The 20,923-nt window shown below is 34.5% G+C and overlaps 1 non-coding gene and 1 pseudogene across 1 annotated transcript; both read right to left on the reverse strand.

The window, feature by feature from the left end:
• Positions 1 to 337: 337 nt before the first annotated feature.
• On the reverse strand, positions 338 to 1,509 carry LOC103928839 (annotated as a pseudogene).
• Positions 1,510 to 11,517: 10,008 nt separating this feature from the next.
• LOC103928837 lies at positions 11,518 to 13,038 on the reverse strand. Its single transcript, XR_007258327.1, has 3 exons — positions 12,762 to 13,038; positions 12,323 to 12,550; positions 11,518 to 12,152 (listed from the first exon to the last, which is right to left on the reverse strand). It is a non-coding gene; the product is annotated as an uncharacterized LOC103928837 (transcript).
• Positions 13,039 to 20,923: the final 7,885 nt, after the last annotated feature.

Raw genomic sequence — 20,923 nt, forward strand, 5'->3', positions numbered from 1 at the left:
GTATTCACTTCGCTAAATTTCACGTCCTATTACTATTATTATTTTTGCCAAATTAATAAAAATCATCGTTATTAATTATTGGTAGTACTGGTCTCAAAACCGTTATTCGTCTTTCTCTTAAACAACGTCAAGATAGATTTTTAAATGTGTCGAGAATATATTTCGGTACATTGTGTTATAAGATAAGTGGTTTGATACTTAAAAAAATTAATTATATGTATTATGATACTTGATATACAGAAATTTGTTCCCGACACGTTGAAAAAAATTTCAAGGTCGCATTCTATTATGGTGGAGCTATGCATTCGCAAGAGAGTAATTTTGGGTATTCACTCTGTAACAGTGAAAAATATTCACCCTTAATTTGATTATTTATAATACAAATCTATCTAATGTTATAACTAACTAATAACCGCATATTAAGCTGGCACATCATATATTCATATGATTTAGCTGAAATCTCACTCCCCTAACATCATTGCATAAAAAACGACCCCATTTTATAGTTTTGTTCAATGTCCATAGGTCACCGGGGAAATACGATTGATTTATTTGTTTGTGGATTACTTCTCAGACCTGATCCCCTATTATTGCCGCAGGCTCGAATTTGAAGTCCCAAGAGCAATCTTGCCGTAATTCTTGGTCGCTGATGGATCCATTCACAAATCTATTAAGCTTTTCAGTTATTCTAGCAGCCCCAAAATCCAACATAGACTTGTCCATCTACATGAAATGAAAGCCAAATTAGTACTCCAAATGAAGATCCAAAAGTACTGAATCATATCAAATATATTTTCTTGAGAAACAAAGGGAGAAAAATTCGGTTAATTTTCCATACCTCTGCGCGTACTACATGAAATATAGTGTCTCCCAAAGTTGAAAAGCTAGCATACACGACGTCCGCCTGTTCTTCGTCAAGTATACGAATAATTTCGTAGAAGATGAACTGATGATTGTCTAAGCCACTAGTCAGTACTACCTCAACTGTGGAACCTGTCTCATGGATTTGGATTTGGGGTGCTTTTGTGCTCCTTACGCTCTCAATGTTTAAGGTTTTCGGTTCCATGCTCTCAACGTTTACGAATGCTGTAGCATTTGATCTTTTTCTAGTGCCCGTTAAGCTCTCTTTCTTCTCCTTTGCTTTCTGCAGCTTCGACTCTTTGCTTTTTATGTAGTTGATGGCCTCATCTATTTGTTCGTTCACACTCAGTGGCTCCTGCATAACATCAAACATCACATTTAACATTAGCCATGAATCAATGGCTCAGATTCTCATTCCGACAATGATAGTGTCAGAGAGAGAGAGAGAGAGGGAGAGAAAGACCTTAGGATTTTGGTTAGGGAGAAGAGAGTAGAGCTTGGAGTAAAGAAGTTTCAAATGATTTCTCCTGTTCTTCTCTACAACCCTCCTTTCAACTTTGGTTGAAGAAGATTTACTTGCTTGGTTGTTATTCATTGAACTTTCTCTGGCAAGTTGGCCACAGAGATTCCCATGAAACAACTTCCAGTTAGCGCTGCTACTCTCTCTTATAATTGGAAAAGGTAGATAGGTGGTTGGTATAGGTGTGATCATGGTATGTATTTATACATATGGTATATTACAGTTTGTAATCTCAAGTTTATATGTAATTGCAACCTCATGTCTCATCTTTTAAACGTCGCACACAAACTTATGACTACATTGTAATATGTCATGCATTTATATTCTCCGCGTCATCAAGTAACGAAAAAAATTTCACATTGCCACATCATCAACTAATTATAAATTTGACGAAAATTGTAAGGCATATATGACATTACAATGAACTTGTAAGTTTTGTAAGTTTGTGCATGACATAACATTACAATGTTTTAGAGATAAAATATAAGGTTGCATTTGATCCCAAACTTAAAAATGGAAAAGAAAGATGACAAGTCTGTCCTCTGTATATTGTAATGATGTTCCAATAGGAAATGAAAGAGTAGGGTCAGTGAGCACTGTTACTTTTCCAAGAAAGTCAGAAAGCCAGCCGTCAGGTTTGAATTTTCTATTGTAATGTTGTCACGTGGCTTTATTAGCATCTTGCATTTCTTTTGAAAAAGAACCACCCCACCCCCCCCCCCCCCCCCTTTTCCCCCATAAGCCTATTTTAAGGTGGTTGTGATATGATTGTTTTTGTTGCTAAACTTAAATGATGAGGAAGATTTTTTTCTTCAAAAAGTTTCTTGAAGGTACATAAAACTTTGTGTTTTTATATTATAATTTATTTTATAAAATTTATTTTTTGAAAAACTATTAGTAAAATACGATATATTTTGTCATCTTTAAGAAAATATGAGATATTTTGTCATTGACTGTAAAATATATTATGAAAATGGGTGAAAAATAATATAAATTTTTTTATTTATTTATTATAATTGATTATTGATTACATAATTTTTTTTAATTTATTTACAACATAGACGAGCTTCACATAATAATTTACAATATTATTGGTTTGACACAAATATGAATTTATGTGGAACGCTTATGAAGTATTTTAAGGTAGAATTTCTCCTCATCTTTTGAGTATCTAAGAATTATTTTACATATATTGTTGTTGTTTTTGTATCTTTCTTTGAAGATCATCTTTACAAAAAAAAAAAAAAATCATTTGACTCAGATTTTTTTTCAGTCATCTAAATGTATGAAACATAACGTAAGTGTAGATAACATAAAGTAACATGTTATGATGAACTGCCTATTTATTTAATACACATTTTTCATTTTGAATGATTATTTTTATAAATATAATTTTTAAATAATGATTAAAATTTTAAACTGTTTAAATTTATAACATGAAAATACCTTATTCGTGAAGGATAGAGGCACGCATGGTATTGTCAAGAGTAGTGGCAATTCTTATCTGTTACGGGCACCATGATATTCTCCACGTTTTTAGTTAGCTGTTGTGCAGCTAAAATTGTCCATGTTTGTATTGCTATTTTGGTCATGCTTTCCCTTGACAAGGATAAAAAAGTTGTCTAAAAAATTCTGTACATAACTCCTCCACGTCAAATAAGCAATTGAGTATTTTTAAACAAAAATGAAAAGGATCACCATCGAATATCTCTTGTTGCCAGCATCATCAATAATTCATCACTCACGAAATGCAAGTGGTTAAATTACTCACAGAAATTCGATCCATTCGGTTCAGTTGACATTGACACAACCTGATCATGATCTCTATGTCTATGATGATGAAGATGATAATACATTGTAAATGGTTTATTTTCAATGATGGAGTGGAGTGGAGTGGAGAACTATAGCTCCCTTGGCCTTTTCTTATACATCATGTGGTGCATATTCATTTGCCTCTGCCTCTCTATCTATTATGAAGACACAAACCAGAATGAATCAAGAATCGATGGAACGCGGAAGACAAAAGGATGCAATGGGAGTTTGTCTTTTTGGCGTCTGAGCTCTGGCTCATGATACTTTTTCGAAAAGAAAATGATGCCATGAATCAAACTCACGACTTTGTCATGATATACAATAGATTTCGGCCATTCGAGGTCGTTTCAACCTTCAAAATGCAGTTTTAAGTTTGTAATAAAAATTTTGACTTTTCATTTGTCATCCGAATTTATTTTATTAGTCTTTTGAGTTGTCCCAACAATTGTATTATATTTATTTAAGCCATTTGACTATTCGTAAGCATCAATTCAGAATTAAACAAATGTTCATTTGTAAGCATCAATTCAGAATTAAACAAAACAATCTTTGGGTTTTCAACTAAAATCTGGTGGACTCCAGAAATTGTGTTCTTCAAGGGCTTACGTTCGTACCACTATTACAAAAAACACTTTGCGCGACGAAATAAATTTGTTGCGCAAAGTACAATTTTGTCGCTCAAAACCTTGCGCTACGAAATTTTGGTCGCACATGGTTCGTTGCGCAAAGCTCGTGACAATAGGGTTTATGCGACGAAAATTAATCTTCGTCGCGTATAGATTTTTTATTTTTTAATTAAATTAATTAATTTAATATTGTGCTCAACGAAATTAATTGTTTGCATGACGAAATATTTTGTCGCACAAGATTTTTGACTTTTTTTTATTATTTATTTTATATTAATTTAATTATATTAATTGTTTGCGAGACAAAATATTTGGTAGCGCAAGATTTTTCAAATTTTTACTTTTTTAATTTAATTTAATTGTATGATTTTATTTTATTTAATTACTTTAATTTAAATTGACATATTTAAAATAAAATTACATATGAAAAATATTGGTCAAATTATCCAATATATATAATATATTCAAAATGTACACACAAATTAACAAAGTACAATATTAAAATCCTAATACAAGTCTATTATGGTTGTAGTGGCAGGGGATATGGTTCGATAGCATCCTAATCCTCAACTTTAGCTGTCAAAGTCTTGACAATTCCCTACAAAAAAAACAAACATGGTCAAATAACCAAAAAAACAACATAAAATAATAACAAAAAATTAGCATAATCTCCCCTAAAATTGGTATACCCCAAATCCGAGAGGAGAGATTAAGTAAGAGGAGTGAGTGAGAGAGAGGGTCAGATTTGGGGAGAGGGAAAGAGAGAGGAGAGGTAAGAAAATAAAGAAAGACATTGGGAAAATTGTGGAGGAGTTATTTTGGTTTTAAAAACCGAAATACTTTGCGCAACGAAAGATACGAGTTTGCACGACGAAATATTGGTCGCGCAAAGTCTTAAAAAAATTTTAAAAAATTTCCCGCATCCCTTTTTTTGTGCCTGCCCAAATTTTTTGAGTTTTGCGTGACAACTGATTGGTTGCGCAAAGTCTTAAAAAAAATTGATTTTGTGCGACGAAATATTGTTCGTTGCGCAAAATTTATAAAAATAATTTTTATAAACAATAAAAAAGAAAATAATTTTATTTTATAATTTAATATATAAATAAATTAAAATAAATAAAGTTTAGGCGACCAAATGTGTATTCGTCGCAGAAAGAAAATAATAAAGAAATAATTTAGTTTAACAATATAAAAATACATAAAAAATAAGTAAATAAGGTTTAGGTGACGAAATATTGATATTCGTCAATCAAAGTTTTTAAAAAATAATAAAAACATATGAAAATAACTATATTTTAAAATTTATAATATAAAATTAAATAAAAAACGAAAATAAATTGGTTTAGACGACGAAATTTTTGGATTATGTTGCACAAAGATTTAAAAAATAATAACTTTTTTATTTTATTTATTTTTGTAAAGACTTTGTGCGATGAAGTTTAAAGTTTTGTTACGTAAAGTGACTTTGCGTCATGATGTGTGTTTTGTTGCGCAAAATTTCATCGCATAAGACTTTGCATGACGAAGTTTAAAATTTCATCGCGCAAAGTGACTTTGCAACAATGTGTACCCCTCTTGCTTGTGCTGTGTCACTCTTGAAATGATATATACTATTTCAGTGATATATCGGTTGCGAGAATCTCTCTTCGCAAAGTCGCGAACTCAGTGTGTTTTTTTATGATGAAGTTTGATTAATGGTAGAAGAGCAATGGCATGGGGACTCTGCAGATTTCGGCGGAATAACAAAATGACTTGGACTTTGAAGTCTTTCCATTATTGGGAAAAAAAAAAAAAAATGTCTTTCCATTAAGAAGGACGACAGAATGTGAGTCAAGAAGAATCCATTAGGGTTGTTAAGGACACTCTTTCTTTTATCACTTTTATTTTTGTATATACTTCATTTGTTAGGAAAGCGAACTTATTTTTTCTTTGAAACAATCATAGGAAAAAAACTTTAGCATGAGAAAATCAACAGAAGAAACGGAGAATAAAAATAGTTATCAAAAACTTTAGATAGGTGGTGGGATCTTCAATTCATATTTTGAAGAGTCTTGGGGGAGTAATAGACATGTCAACATACTCTTGCTTACAGATGTCAATGAGAAATTGGAGGCGTGTCAACTCAATTTTAGTTGTTAAAATAGTGTCTCTTAGGTCTCGTTTGGCAAGCCGTATTGCAAACCGGATAAGATAAATAGTACGAAACCAAATGTTTGATGTAGGTTTGTACTAAATAGTACTCGAATTAATTAAACTGAGCCCACATCCTTATACGGTATACACCTGCTAAATTATCCAACCCAAAGCCTCTGTATTATTAGTCGGGTAGGAAAACCACGCAGTGTTCTCCCACTCTCTCCCGTCGCGTCCCGCTCTCTCACATCGTGCATAATACTCATTCCCGTTGCCGTCGTTCAGCCGTCGTCTTCATCAAGATTTCTTCTTCTTCTTCTTTATGTTCTGCTCTAAATTTTTGGTGAAGTTACAGTTCCTTTCAAAATTAAGGTTTTGAACCCCAGAATTTAAATTATGTGAACTTAATTAGGGTTAGACAAAATTTAAATTATGTGAAATAATTTGGGTTGGAAGATGAAGCTTCTTGGCTCAATTTCTGTGGTTGCGACGACCCACCACGATGTAAATTCAATTAATCGATTTCCTTCACAGGATCTGAAACTCGACAATCTGCAAGTCGCCCATAACTTTTCTGGGTTATGTGCAGAAGATCAATGACAACGGATTGTTTGCAAAGGATTAACTACAAAGAAAGGGTAGTGCCCCTTTTTGGATTATTCTATCTGTGACATTTGGTATCAGAGCCTAACCATGGCCGCGTGTGTGCCGACGAGGACGTCGGGCCCCTAAAGGGAATGGATTGTGACATCCCACATCGCCCAGGGGAGTGATCCTTAAATGCATATTCCCATTCCTACCTAGCACGAGGCCTTTTGGGAGCTCACTAGCTTCGGGTTCGGTAGGAACTCCGAAGTTAAGCGAGAAGGGGGCTAGAGCAATCTCATGATGGGTGACCCACTGGGAAGTTGCTCGTGAGTTCCCAAAAACAAAACCGTGAGGGAATGGTAAGCCCAAAGCGGACAATATCGTACTACGGTAGTGGAGCGGGCCCGGGAAGTGATCCTCCCCGGGCCGGGATGTAACACTATCAATTTTTTTCTTCTATTTTTCATTTCATTTACAATTTTTGACATTGCCCTTCATAAATATAATGCATTATTGCACAGGCGGTTTTTAGTCTGATTTTACACCAAACACTTAATTAATTTAGTCATAACCATCCGATGTACAAATATTATATCTGACTGAAATAGTCAGTACAGTCCGAGCTGCTAAACAAAACCTTAAGTTAGTAGTTATTTTGCTTAAGAGCATCTCCAAAAGCTCTAAGTTTTGTTAAACTCAAAAACTCTATTTTAGTTTTTGTTTAACTTTTTATTTTCAATATTTGGCTTATGAAGAGTTGCTTATTAAATTTAAGGAGTAATTGTTCATTTTGCTATATTGAAGATTCTTTTATAGAGTCTGTTGGAGATTTTTTTTTTTTTTTATTAAATTTTTTTTTTTGTTTTTTAGTTTGCCTTTTAATAAAGATTTTTAATTCTTTTACAACATCCCTTGGGGATGCTCCAAGCAAGTTAGTTTAGCTAACATTGACGAGTAAGGATGGCAACAATTTGGTTTGGGAACAAAAATGATATATTCATTTTCATAACCACAAAAATTAACCATGTATATTCATAACCGCAAACTAACTATCGGGAATTGTCTATAACCATACCCACCGGGTAACAAATTTCACATTGGTTAACAGTTATATCCATCAAATTATATTCATCCAATTGACGCATAATAATTTAGTAGATACTAATTTTGTCATTAAATAGCCACGTTCAATAACAAAAAGCATGCAAGTGACCCTCTATCACAGTGGTGGAAATGTGCTAAGCCATTGCATGACTGTGTAGGGTGACTAATCTAAAAAAAATCTATCATTTGACCAAAAAAAAAAAAAAAAAAAAAAAAAACCAAAAACATAACAATGAATGAATTTGATAGAGTATAAAAATAAGAGTATTGAATAAAACATTGATGACGCTGGCTATTGATATCTTCCATAAGCATGATGTTTGGTGCATAATTATGATAGTATAGGGTTCAGTGAATATTGTTCTATTATATACTAAATATTATGTGGTGAATAATGAATATGGTAATAATGGTATAGGTTCACTCAAACACACACTCACTCACACATACAATTCGACCTTCGACCCGTACACCCGCACAGCAACCTAGTTCGACCTAGAGTGATTCCGATCACCTTCACCATTTTTTCAGGCCAACCACACCCATCCATCACCTGCAGCCTCTTTCACAACCTCTCCTTTACCATTTCTGTCACATCCCGACCCAGACCCCTACCATATCCCTGGCTCGACTCTACTGTAGCACGATATTGTCTGCTATGGGCCCCGACCACGCCCTCACAATTTTGTTTCTAGGAACTCACATGAGAACTTCCCAGTGGTCACCCATCATGAGAATGCTCTCGCCCGAACTCGCTTAACTTTGGAGTTCCTACGAAACCCGAAGCTAGTGAGCTCCCAAAATGCCTCGTGCTAGGTAGAGATGTGAATATACATATAAGGCTTACAGGATCCACTCCCTTGGGCAATGTGGGATCTTACAATCCACCCCTCCTTAGGGGCCCGATGTAACATCCCACATCGCCTAGGAGAGTGGATCCTGTAAGCCTTATATGTATATTCCCATCTTTACCTAGTACGAGGCCTTTTGGGAGCTCATTGGCTTTGGAGTTCATCGGAACTTCAAAGTTAAGCAAGTTTGGACAAGAGCATTCCCAGGATGGGTAACCCACTGAGAAGTTCTCGTGTGAGTTCCCAGAAACAAAACCGTGAAGGCGTGGTCAGGGCCCAAAACGGACAATATCATGTTACAGTGGAGTCGAGTTCAAGATATGGTGAGGGCCCGGGCCGGGATGTGACACCCAATGTCCTTGTCGACATACTTCGGCTATGGATTGACTCTAATACCAAATTGTCACATCCCTGCCCGAGCCCCCACCATATCCCGAGCTCGACTTCACCGTAGCACAATATTGTCCGCTTTGGGACTCAACCATGCCCTCACGGTTTTGTTTCTAAGAACTCACACGAGAACTTCCCAGTGGGCCACCCATCATGGGAATGCTCTCGCCCGAACTCGCTTAACTTTGGAGTTCCTACGGAACCCGAACCCAGTGAGATCCTAAAAGGCCTTGTGCTAGGTAGAGATGTGAATATATATATATATATATATATATATATATATATATATATATAAGGCTTACATGATCCACTCCCTTGGGTAATGTGGGATCTTACAATTCAATTCAGATTCGGCGATGTATACGAATTAGAGACCCTTATAACTATATCCAAAACCATAACTGAACAAAATTCATGGTTTTTTCCCATATCCATAATATTACCCGAATTTTCATACCCAAATCCACTCCATTCGGACGGTTATCCACGGTTATCGGGTTTAACGTTTTGAATTGTCATCCCTATTGTGGAGCCAAAAATAATTTAGAAAATACCAAAGCTGACACTTATATTCATAGTTCACAAAAATGTCATCATTAATTGGCAAGGCCCACTTTCATTCCTACTGCATCCAACATATGACACACTTTGGTTAATTGGACGCGAACATGTGATGTGGGCATTCCTGCATACCATGGTTGGCCACTAGCTCCCATGAATACCCTATCACTTATTCATTATCTGTAAATTGATTTTATGCAATTCCACTCAAAATCTCCCTTTCTTCTCAGAGAAACTGACTTAGGATCGAAGGTTATTAGCCAACCCTTCCCCCCTCCCCCCAAAGAGGCGTGTGGCTTTGGCCGTAACTAAAGGAGTTTAATTTGTTTTGTTGGTACAATTTCGTCAAATCCTAAGGCGGCGGAACTTTGCTACAACAAATTGGTGCTTTTTATTGAGAGCTTGATTTAAATCTCAAAGAAGCTCTCGCAATATTTTTTTTTTTTTTTCAAATTTCTACCTCTTTTAATTTTTCTAAACGCACCCCATGTCCGAAATTTTTAATTCTTTGATTCGTATGCCTTAGGAAAAAAAACATGATTGAAAATTCTAAAACCACAACGAACGGTCCTTCCTAAGTGCCTAGATTTGGACCAAATAATGGAACCAGTAAGGAGGCCCCGTCCTTGCTCTGTCATTCCTCATTATAGAAAATGGAGGCTAAACGGTTGCCTCTCACGTGGCCCCTGTCACAGCCTCTCAGGTCAAAATTGTAGCAACAGCAGCGACGACCAAAGTGCACATAAAATTAGGGTAATTCAGAACTGACAAAAAAGAGTTAGGCAGAGTACTAGCAAAAGAGAGGTGGAAACTTTTTTTTTTTTTTTTTGGGGGGGGGGGGTGGTTTGGGATAATGAGTTTGAAAGAAAGGTTATTGTGCATTCATACACATAGGATTGGATTTTTATAATTTCATGTAGTCTTGTAAAAGATTTATGATAAGAGGAATCTTTTTCACCCACAATGTGACAACTTTCCACTCTCTTAATCCACCATCGATTTGGTTTCTAAGAGCTGGAATGTCATTGTGCATATTTGATATCAAAAATCTCTCCAACTGAAGTGTTAGCTGCTGACTAGATTTGAAGTTTTAGTGATTTAATGTTAAATTTATTTTTAATTCATTTTAATAGTGGGTCTCTTATTCCACTAACATTTCAACCAATAAAAATTTTATTTCAACATTTTTTTTTAATAATTACAATCATTTAAAACTCTATTTAAATAATAAAATAACATTTGACAATTCGGTTGGAGAATTACAAAATTTAATATAAAGCTTCAGATTGTCACATCAGTCATCAATTGTAATTTGACTCTTATAATTTGATATTTCCTTTAAAGATAGTCTAAATGGAGACCAATTTAGTGGTCGTTCTCGAGAAACAAGTAACGACGAGTTGCTTTTCCTTGATAGAGATTAGGGTTTTTAGCTGTTATTTTTTAATTATTGAGTAATTGTCTGTATTGGATCAGGCTTCCCTTTGTTTATCTTGAGCTACTACTACTGTTGCTTTTGTGACCTGTTTATTTTATGAAATTTCTTTGATGCACTATGTGCACTAGAGAAAAGCTCATTTATTTTTTTATATTGTTTAATTCCTCAGTCCTGGATCTGTGATATTTAGATGGACTTAATACATATGAGTTGGGAACTATAGTTTATATTTTGTTAAAATAAAATACGATCAAGTACTACAGTTTATAGTATTTATAGTATTATGCCTTGATTATTATAAGGCTTAGCTCAATTTCTACCTCATAATGTAAATAAAATCGTATGTATGAAAAAGATGGATAATGAAAGGGAGATTAAATTTATAAAAAAAATTTTAAAAACTAAAAAACATGGAATTTGATGATTGGTTTGTTGCTTAAGCATTGATAAACATGCTCATCCTTATTAGCGACACATCATTTAATTTATAAATTTTGTCTATAAATTTAATCCCTTTAATATTACCCGAAAAAGCACTCTTCAAATTTTCCCTTACTTTTTAAGGTCTTCTTGTACTTTTACCACTTTTAAAGTATCGAATGTGGTTTTTTCGAAAAAAAAAAAAAAAAAGTGTAAGGCAAGGAAATAAGAGTTTATTAAATTGCAGGCTAACTCAGTAAAACAAGGGGTTCAATTGAACCACACTTTGCAAAAAACCTCAGTAATTAACCTCCCTCCATTACATATAAATATACATATATGTATATACTCACTCGCAAGCATAACACCAAAACCGCGTACAAAACTTTTTTTCGTTTTCTCATGCATCATCATCATTCACACAACTTCAACTGCAGTACCAGCGCAATGCAAGCCTGCAGGCATAGCCGCCTCCAACAAATCAAAGGTCAAAATCGAGGCCTTAGGCTTCGGCGGTCCGTGCGAAAATCCGACAGGCAACGACCCTGGCGTTGACCGCTCCAACGTCCCAAACCACTTGGCTTGCACGTACTTGTGCTTCCTCCATGGTCCCAAGTGCATTTTCTTCTCCTTCATACATGTTTTTGCAGCGCAGCACAAAATCTTGATCAAAGCTCGTAGTCTATCGGCTTTTCCAACAAACACTTCAGGCAACCAGCTAATCAATCTGTTGTAGTTTTCGCTAGCTCTTGCCATCTCGAACTCAGCTCGGAAATTTAGCTCAATTACAACCCTAATCTCCCCTCTCTTTGAACTTTTGTCCAGCACTTCCAAATAAGTATGCTCCCCTGTTAATTAACACAAAAACACCATATTTAATTTAGTAAATAGTTAAGAAAGAAAAACAAAATCAATTAGCATGTATATATTTCCAGCCAACCCCATTTTAAAATCCTGGGTTCGTGCCTGATTCGAAAAACAAGAAAGGTAATAGCTAGGCTGGATTTTTTGAGGCTACCTGCTGGGGCATTTGTTGAGCTTCTCCGCTTAGACTTGCAAATGGCACAATTGTATCCAGAATCAATTAGCCGTTTGCATATTTCGGTACGCAAACATTTCCGGCAACCTCCGGCACAGGTCTCACGCAAACGCAATATTCTGCGCTTGATGAATTTATTTCCCTTAATGCTTCCTTGGTGGCTTGTCGAATTTTCGATTCAACACTACTGGTCTTGCACAATATTGCCTGCAATTCCAAATACCATACATTAGAACGAAAGTTGATATTTGAATATATTTACGAAATCAATCAAGGAAGCTGATTTTACACATCATTTTTAACTTCTCATATATTCCTCTTTTATTTGACGTGTTCAGATTGAATAAATCAAAAGGAAACAATCGAGATGATTAAACAGGAGGTGTACAAAGAGAAAAAAGTCGTGTTGAAAAAGTACCTGCAGAAGTTGGTCTTGTTCTTCCCAATATGCCTTGTTCTCTTCCACACTGCAAGAATTCTCGTCATCTTCATCGGAGCCGGAGGTAGTATTCTCCGGCGACACCTCGACTTCCTCAATGAAACCCAGAACCATGTCGGCTAGACTTACAGTTGTACCGGGAAATTCAAAAATATCGTCGGAGCTCCGGCGAATCACCGGAATTCTAACCATTGCTCCGGCCATATTCTATTTGTAGAATCTCCCTCTCCTCCTCCCTTCACTTGGTTGGGGCAAAAAAGAGTGGTTTGGGGACCCCAAATGAAATCTGTGGTCCATTTTATAGGTTCATGGATGGGTCCCACTCGTCCGACGTGGACTAACAGGATGCTGCGAACATGAAGATTTTGTCGTTTTACTTGTTACGTTCGTTGGGAAAAGGAACGGATCATTTTCCTCAAGATCTTTGAAATCATGTGATCGTGATCGTTCATCATATATCGTGCAAGTAAAAATTATTTTAAAATTTAAAATTTAAAATTTAAAATTAAATATAAATTGTATTTCACGAAAACTGACCGTACAATATATAACGAATGATTACGATCACGGAATCCTTTAGATTCCTAAGAAAATGATCTGCGTTAGATCCTTTTCCCGTTTGTTGGGTGGAAGTATTCGGTGCATTTCGGGTTTGGACAGCTGGATTCCACGTCATCTGTTAACCAATAAGGTTTGAGCTTCAAGCCCTTAGACTTATCCTTTGGGTATTTTTCGAATATTCTAATCTTGCTTTTTCGTATTTTTAGTAATTTAATAATAGTGTGTTTTTATCATGATTATTATGGTGCTTTTATGGAGGTTTTGGTCAACACTCCGAAGCTTGGAGGTAAAATCTGACCGGCGGTCAGCTGGGCAGCGGAGCGGGCACGATGAAGTACAAAATACACGTGCATATTGAAGGATGTTGATGCTTTACCTAATCTTATCTGGTTTAAAGTTGATCAATGTTTAACTAATAGAGAGATTGGAATGAATTTCACTATGATATCTCATGCCACATATACCGTTATGTATAGAAGTAATTTTGGAATACGTTATTCTTCTTTGTAAGAAGGTTTTTCTAAGATTACGAATGAATAATACTAGAAAATAAATCAAATCAAATATTTGTGCATAAGATGAACCATGGTGCAGCTGCAGGCTTCATTGTTGGGAATGAAAATGGGAATCTTGTTATAGCGGATGCTCGATGCCTGGGGGACAATACAATCTCAATTGCGGAAACCTTAGCCCTTAGAGATGCCCTTTGGATAGCTAGGAGTAGAGGATTCAAGAAAATTATTGTGGAAGGCGATTCTAAACCAGTGATTGACACCATTGTGCCTTGAAGATTGAAGTCAATCATGGACGATATTAAGAGATTGGCGGGATCCTTTGATGAGATTGTGTGAAGTCATGTTCTCAGAGACAAACTTTCTGGCTAATGACACTACTTTGATGAGATTGTGTGAAGTCATGTTCCTAGAGACAAACTTTCTGGCTAATGACACTACCAGCACTGGGTTTCAATATAATGGTCTACACAATTAGGACATATCTCTGCCCCAAATTGCTCATAGAACGTTTTTATTTGATTGTATACAAACTAGTTGTTTTTCGGGTCACTCTCTTTTAAGGTATGCTCTTTTTCATCAAAAAAACAGAAAAGGAAACCTTAGATCTAAGTCAAATAAATCACTCAAAATTTTAATTAAATAAAAAATCTCTAAAATACTTTCTTTTATATTTTTCAACATCACTTAATCAATTTATTCAAAATGTTTGGTAACAATTAATTCATTTTATGCATGTTATTCTCGTCTTAAAGTTTCAAACCTTAGTAAGCTTTGGGCTAGTTCGAATATTCCAAAAGTGTGCTGCAATTGATTCGTGGGTACAGGGATAATTAGCATAGAAAATTAAGGAAAGTAGCATCTAATTTCGTATCATGAAATTATACTATCCACTTTCTCTTTCTTTATTATTTCTTTTCTTATAAAGGAATAGGGCAATCATTATCAACGTGAATAAAATACGACTAGTTGGTCTTTTTGTAATCATATTATCTTTTATGTATCATGAGCAGTTCGAAAAATTAAGAATGACTTATATAGTGGCATTCTGGTCTAGTAAAATAAAGATATAGAATGAGATTAACATGTAACATTATGTTACTATGACAGCGTGTTAGATTTATCTAAGTTGTTCACTTATCTTCATTTATTATGAAGGCTATTCTCATCCAACATGGTACTGGTGAGCATGCAACATAGTCAAGCGTCTCGTAAACAGTTTGTAAACTTTTTACTTCTCTAGTAATCTAAAGGGTATCAATGCAACATAAAATTTAGTCAAGGTAAAATTTAGTCAAGGCACTAGTGACCTTTTACAATAGTGCAAGAAAGGAATTGGACCTTTGCATTTCGGCGTGGGTTCGAATTTCGTCGGCTCCCTAATCTAACATCTAATCACTAATACTATCATCTTATCAAGATTATTAAAAAAAGGATTTTAGATAACAGGTTGTATTGTGTGAATGCAAAGCCTTTCGCAATTCCTGAGACCGAATTTATTGGACAACATGTCTAAAATATGAAAAGTGGGTACAAAAGAAGTTTGTTGCCTTCTTCATCGGACCCAACCGAAAAACAATTAACAAATAAATTCTGATCCAATTCAATCTACCAAATTTTGTTGGACGAATATATAACTGAAATTTGCAAAGTGGATTCATGTATAAGTTTCCTTTCACAATTACCAGATTTATTTTTAGACCTTTTAGATAAAATAGTTCATGAAACTAGCATAAATCCTTACTTTGGTCATTAACAATAAAAATCGATAGAAGTGGTCTTTGATTTGCCCAAAAAAAAAAAAACTTTATTTTTTTTGTCAACAAAACCCATCATAACCCCGGATTTGAGCGGTACCTGAAATTTAAGAAGTGGACGCAGATAGAAAATTCCCGTCGCAAATGGTAATACCTGAAAATTTGAATTTCTGTTGCCAAGTGTGAAAAAACTGCAAATACCCAAGTAAAGTCAATTCGAGAGTTGTTTGTAGTTCAGTCAAACACCAAATTTGGCACCAACTGGCAGCTATATATGGTCAACGAGATATGCAAGTTTGGGTCTCAAAAATTGAACCGATTCATAGTTCTGTCGTGCTTATCGATGTCAGACGGCCAAACTTAGTTGCATGTTAGCCTTAAAAATTGATGATAGTAACTAATAATACTAGTTGCAAATTATGATGTCAATAAAAAGCTATCAGTGGCTAATAGGGTGGGTTAACGATATATCATTTGCGCCAGTGACCCTCTACCATAATGGTAGAGATGATTGTTGCATTTGCATTACGGCGTAAGTTTGAATCCCGTCGGCTTTCTAATCTAACATATAATCTAACAAATCTATCGTTTAACGAAAAAAAAAAAAAGATATATCAGTTGCTAATTTGGGTCATTAACTACTGATGGGAGATGGATTACATTAAGCGAGGGCGTTGGAGTAATTGTGTCCTAAACCAATAATGTAATATCACGTATAAAGCTAAAACGCATGAAGAAATATTATAAATTTACAATACCGTCACTTTGACATCTCCATTCTATGTAAGTCTTTCTTAGGCCAAATTTTTATCCATCGATACTAGGTAAATATAATGTCAATCTCTATTTTTTTTTTTTTTCCACTAGCATTGTGGTCTTGGTATTCATTGTTAGGTCTCAAGTTCAACTCACATGAATGACGAGCTTGATACCTAATTATAATTGACTTATTATGTAGCTTAGCCTAAATGTTAATTCTCCTGTAGTAGAATATCATTGTATCAAAGAAGACATTGGGTTCTATTTTTATGTATTCTTGTAGCGAGTCTAATTAATAAAATTTAGACATTCAATCTAATATGTAGTACTACTTCCAATTTAACTTCGAGTGTAACACACAATGTAAGATTTCCATATAGTTTCACGCATAAAGATAGTAGATTTTCCACCTTATAAAAATAGTTTGGTTAATTACGTTTTACACCCTTTAAGTTTGTAGTGATTTTTAAAATTGGCCATAAAATTTTCAATCTTCTCTTTTGCATATCAATTGTGCCTTTGTCTCCTTAATTTTATGATAATTCTTTAAATTAATGACGTAGTTACCTTGAGACCTTTGTATGGCTAAGGTGTACGTCGGATTTTCAACAAATTGACAAAAAAAAGCTTGTCAATTTAATGGAGATTTAGACATTCAAATAGACAAAAGGTGTAAATTAATACATTTTCAAAACTTCAGGTGCAATCTGAGAAAATTAAAACCTCGTGACCCATTTTGAAAAACAACTTCAAACTTGGAGAACCCAAAATAGTTACACACACACACACATTTAGTCTCTATTGTTTCAAATAAAAAGTTTACATTACTAGCATAAATTGGGGGTGGTTGGAGGACTCTGTGGAAGGATGAGCTATTGTGTGGCGGGGGAAGGGTCGAAAGGTCAGGAAATGGGTAGTGATGGCTGGGTGCTTGTTTTTTTTTGGGTTGGGGGGGGGGGGGGGGGTGGTTTGGGTTGGTGCGGTTGGTGGGGGGATTGTTGGGGGTGTTGGTGTTTGAAAAGATGGGTGGCCATAGCTATTGCTTCTTCTTTTTTTTTCCTGTTTTTTTTCTTTTTAGGGGTAGAAAGAGAATTGTCGCCTAGAGTCGGAATTTCAAGATAAAATATGATAAATTGGGTTTAGAAAGAAAATTAAAAGGTCTAAATAAATTTCCTTGTAAATACAATAAAATATCTCATAGATGAGATATGACATTCCTATAATGGTTGTTTAATGTTCTGGTAAAGGATGTGAACATTTCTATTTAAAATAATATCTTCTAGTGTGATGCTGTTTTTTACGAAACATAGAGCTTTGTTCTTGATATCGAATTTCCGCTTTTCGACTTTCTCTTCGATCTATTTTACTGACTCTGTTCTGCTATCTGACCTACATTAGTCATTGGGTAAATGATGAGACCATCTAGAGGTAGACCAGGAAACCAACCTTGATAGAATAATGGATGCCTGATATTTTACTCACACTTGTGGAAGTGATGGATGCAAAAGCTATGTGGTTGGCCAGAATTTCACTTTCAGTCACTTCAAGGAGGCCATAATTTGTCTTAAGAAAACGAGACAATGGAAAATGAATGGGAAAGTGTTGGGGCAGTGTGGAAAAAACGTACAAAACCAATAAAGTAGAATTATATAAAACGAAGAACTTGATGTGTACATTCCTAATATTAAATATCCTGTTGGTAGGTTGTGAATCCTGTGAATCTGGATTAGGATTGATGCTATCATCCTCTCTGTATAAATAATTGATGTTTGTTTAAGCATATTGCATATGATTCGCATTCGGGGAATCTTGTATGGCATTTGGCATGTATCAGCCAAGCTGCCAAGGTGTCCTACATTCCTGTTTCTTGTGCAAAACAATTACTGTCCTTCTCAGTGGTTGATGTAACAGAACCAAATATAAGAAAGACTTTGGCTGTTCAAGGACTGTGAAGGAATTCCTCCTCAAAATATGTCATGACCTGTTTACGAAATTTCGTGTTCGTGAATGGAATAGTTTTATTATGAATCACTATGTAAAAATTTATCTCTACAAAACATCAATTAAACCTAAGATCATTTGGTTGTTGACTTGTATAAAAACAGATAGATGGATTAGGAAAAAAAGGTTACAAACCGTGTATCTATTTGCTACAATTGATTGACTAAACAACCTTAGTTTTCGTTTTTGTTTTTTTTTTTTTTTTTTTTTTGGTGTAAAGATGATATTTACAATGTAAATTATAATATAAATAATTCTGATTATAAACACGAAGTTCTATATTTTGAAGAGGAACTTCTCCTAAACATTAAAGAGCCAAGCTATTCTAAAAAAATCTCTCTTCCGAGAACTAAAATCACAACCATCCACAGGTGAATTAATATAGACATTTTACGTTTTTTGTTGGCTGGAGAGCCATATAATAGACATGTTTTTTTAGGGAGTGTAAAATGAACGGAGGTGAGCCCTCCAATTAAATAGAGAAAGGTAAATGAAATTTCAAATTTATAAATATTAATAAGATGTAGATGTAGTCTTTGCATCTCAAATTTGCATCTCACCATTCAAAATGCTTTTATACAAGCCTACTCTTACAATGTGTAACATCGGCAGTGGTGAGCATCACAAACTCCAATTAAAAGATATTGCGTAAAAAACTAATCATCAATTTATAATACATGTCATTTTTTCAACTAAACTGTTCTACCAGTATACAACGTTAGTTGACATAAATAATTCGTATAAAATTTTATCCTATGTGATTGATTCTAGCATTTCTTTTCTTTTCAGATACAACCAAATTATGAAATCATTGCGATGCAAATTTGATCAGTTTTAGTTCCTTTAATTTTCTTTTAAGTATATATTCTCTTTCATATTCCGGTAAAAAGTGCGCATAAACAACTTTTATTACTTTGATCATGTAGATTAATATAGAAAATGTAAAAGAACAAACAACCCTTTCTTTTTCTTCACAAAAGAACATATTTTCCTTAAAATAAACAGATACGGATCTAATCCAATCTATGACCATTATAAATTAGTTTAAATCAACTTTGCCTAATTTACTATTTAGCTATAAAAAATAATAAAACAGAAAATTCATCTGCGCTCAAGTCGATATCTTTCTGCACTTTTTGACAGCTCGGAGATCTAATTTTTGAAGGAGAATTCTCTACCCTCCTAATCTCTTTACCTTTCCATGCATTCTTATTTAAACGGTTACGGTTAAGTCACGTCAACATCTTATATTGATTTTTTTATAGAGATAATAAGACAAAAAGCAATGTGTGAGAGGAGAAGATCGAAAGGGATGAGAATAGGAGGTAAAGAATCCTTCTTCCTAATTTTTTTCCTTTTACCACAAACAGATCCCTATCTAACAGTTCTCGCATGTAACAAAGACATAATCATAATAAATCCCTATCTAATGATTCGTGCTTGTAAAAAAGATATAATCATAATAGTTTTACTTGTTTAACAAACATTTATCACGTGTTAAAAGAATGAATTATTGTCTAATAGACACTTATCATGTGATAAACTGATGACTTGAGAGAATTTCTCGTTACATAGAACGCACAGCTAACCAACTTGCAACTCAAAGAAATCTAATAAGATAAATTAAAATTAGGTATACATTATCCGTAAACACTAGACAACTGCTACAGTACATACATGATTTGCTAATTTTTAAAGGAAACCTTAAATTAGGATTAAAGATTTGTTTTACTGGCCATGTCATAGGATCCACAAACTTTAAGCATCATTAATTGATAAGCATGAACCAAGAGCAGGATCATTAATTTACTTTATTTACCCTTTTCTACTCTTTATCTACCCTGCTCTACTACTCAGACAAACCTTCATGTCTCTCCAGCAGAAGGCTTTGGGGTGTATAATTAACCAACCATGGCATCGACTGATTTTGTGAGCGGAAAGTTGATCCTATTGCTGAATTTTGAACCATGATACCTTGAAAAAGACACAGCTGTATAGTCCGTGGAAGCCTGCTGGTACATGATAACAAGTCATTTTAAATAAGTTACTGACAGTTACTCAAGATAATGAAGGGTAAAAAGTGTAAATGGAAGTCTGAAACAAACACCACTACTTGATCACTATGGCCCATTTGGGGAGCCGATTAGGATAGGTTGAAGACATTTAAAATAGAGGAAAACTAATGAAAATGTTTTGAAAACGGTTTGAAAACTTTGAGTTTTAACGATAAGGACAAAATAAATGGTAAAGTGAATAGTACCAGGTTTGATTTTTTAGTGTAAAAATATGGTTTTTCGTTAAAGTGAACAATACAATGGACTTTTCGTTTAAACTTTCTTAAAATAAACCAGAGGCCAAGCAGATGTAAAAAAAACTGAAAAGATGGCCATAAATTGACAGGTTCCATTTACTTAATTAACAATCACTAAACTTGATAATAATCAAACGCAAAAGTGCCTACAATATTGATAATGTCCACACTGACACACACATTGATGATAAGAACAAGTTTTATTTTTAACCCAAATAATTGATTTAGAAATGATTAAAA

Source organism: the organism of the source record quoted next, unplaced genomic scaffold (genome assembly GCF_019419815.1).
Source record: "Pyrus x bretschneideri cultivar Hongxiangsu unplaced genomic scaffold, Pyrus_bretschneideri_v1 Contig20, whole genome shotgun sequence".
NCBI classification, from domain to species: domain Eukaryota; kingdom Viridiplantae; phylum Streptophyta; class Magnoliopsida; order Rosales; family Rosaceae; genus Pyrus; species Pyrus x bretschneideri.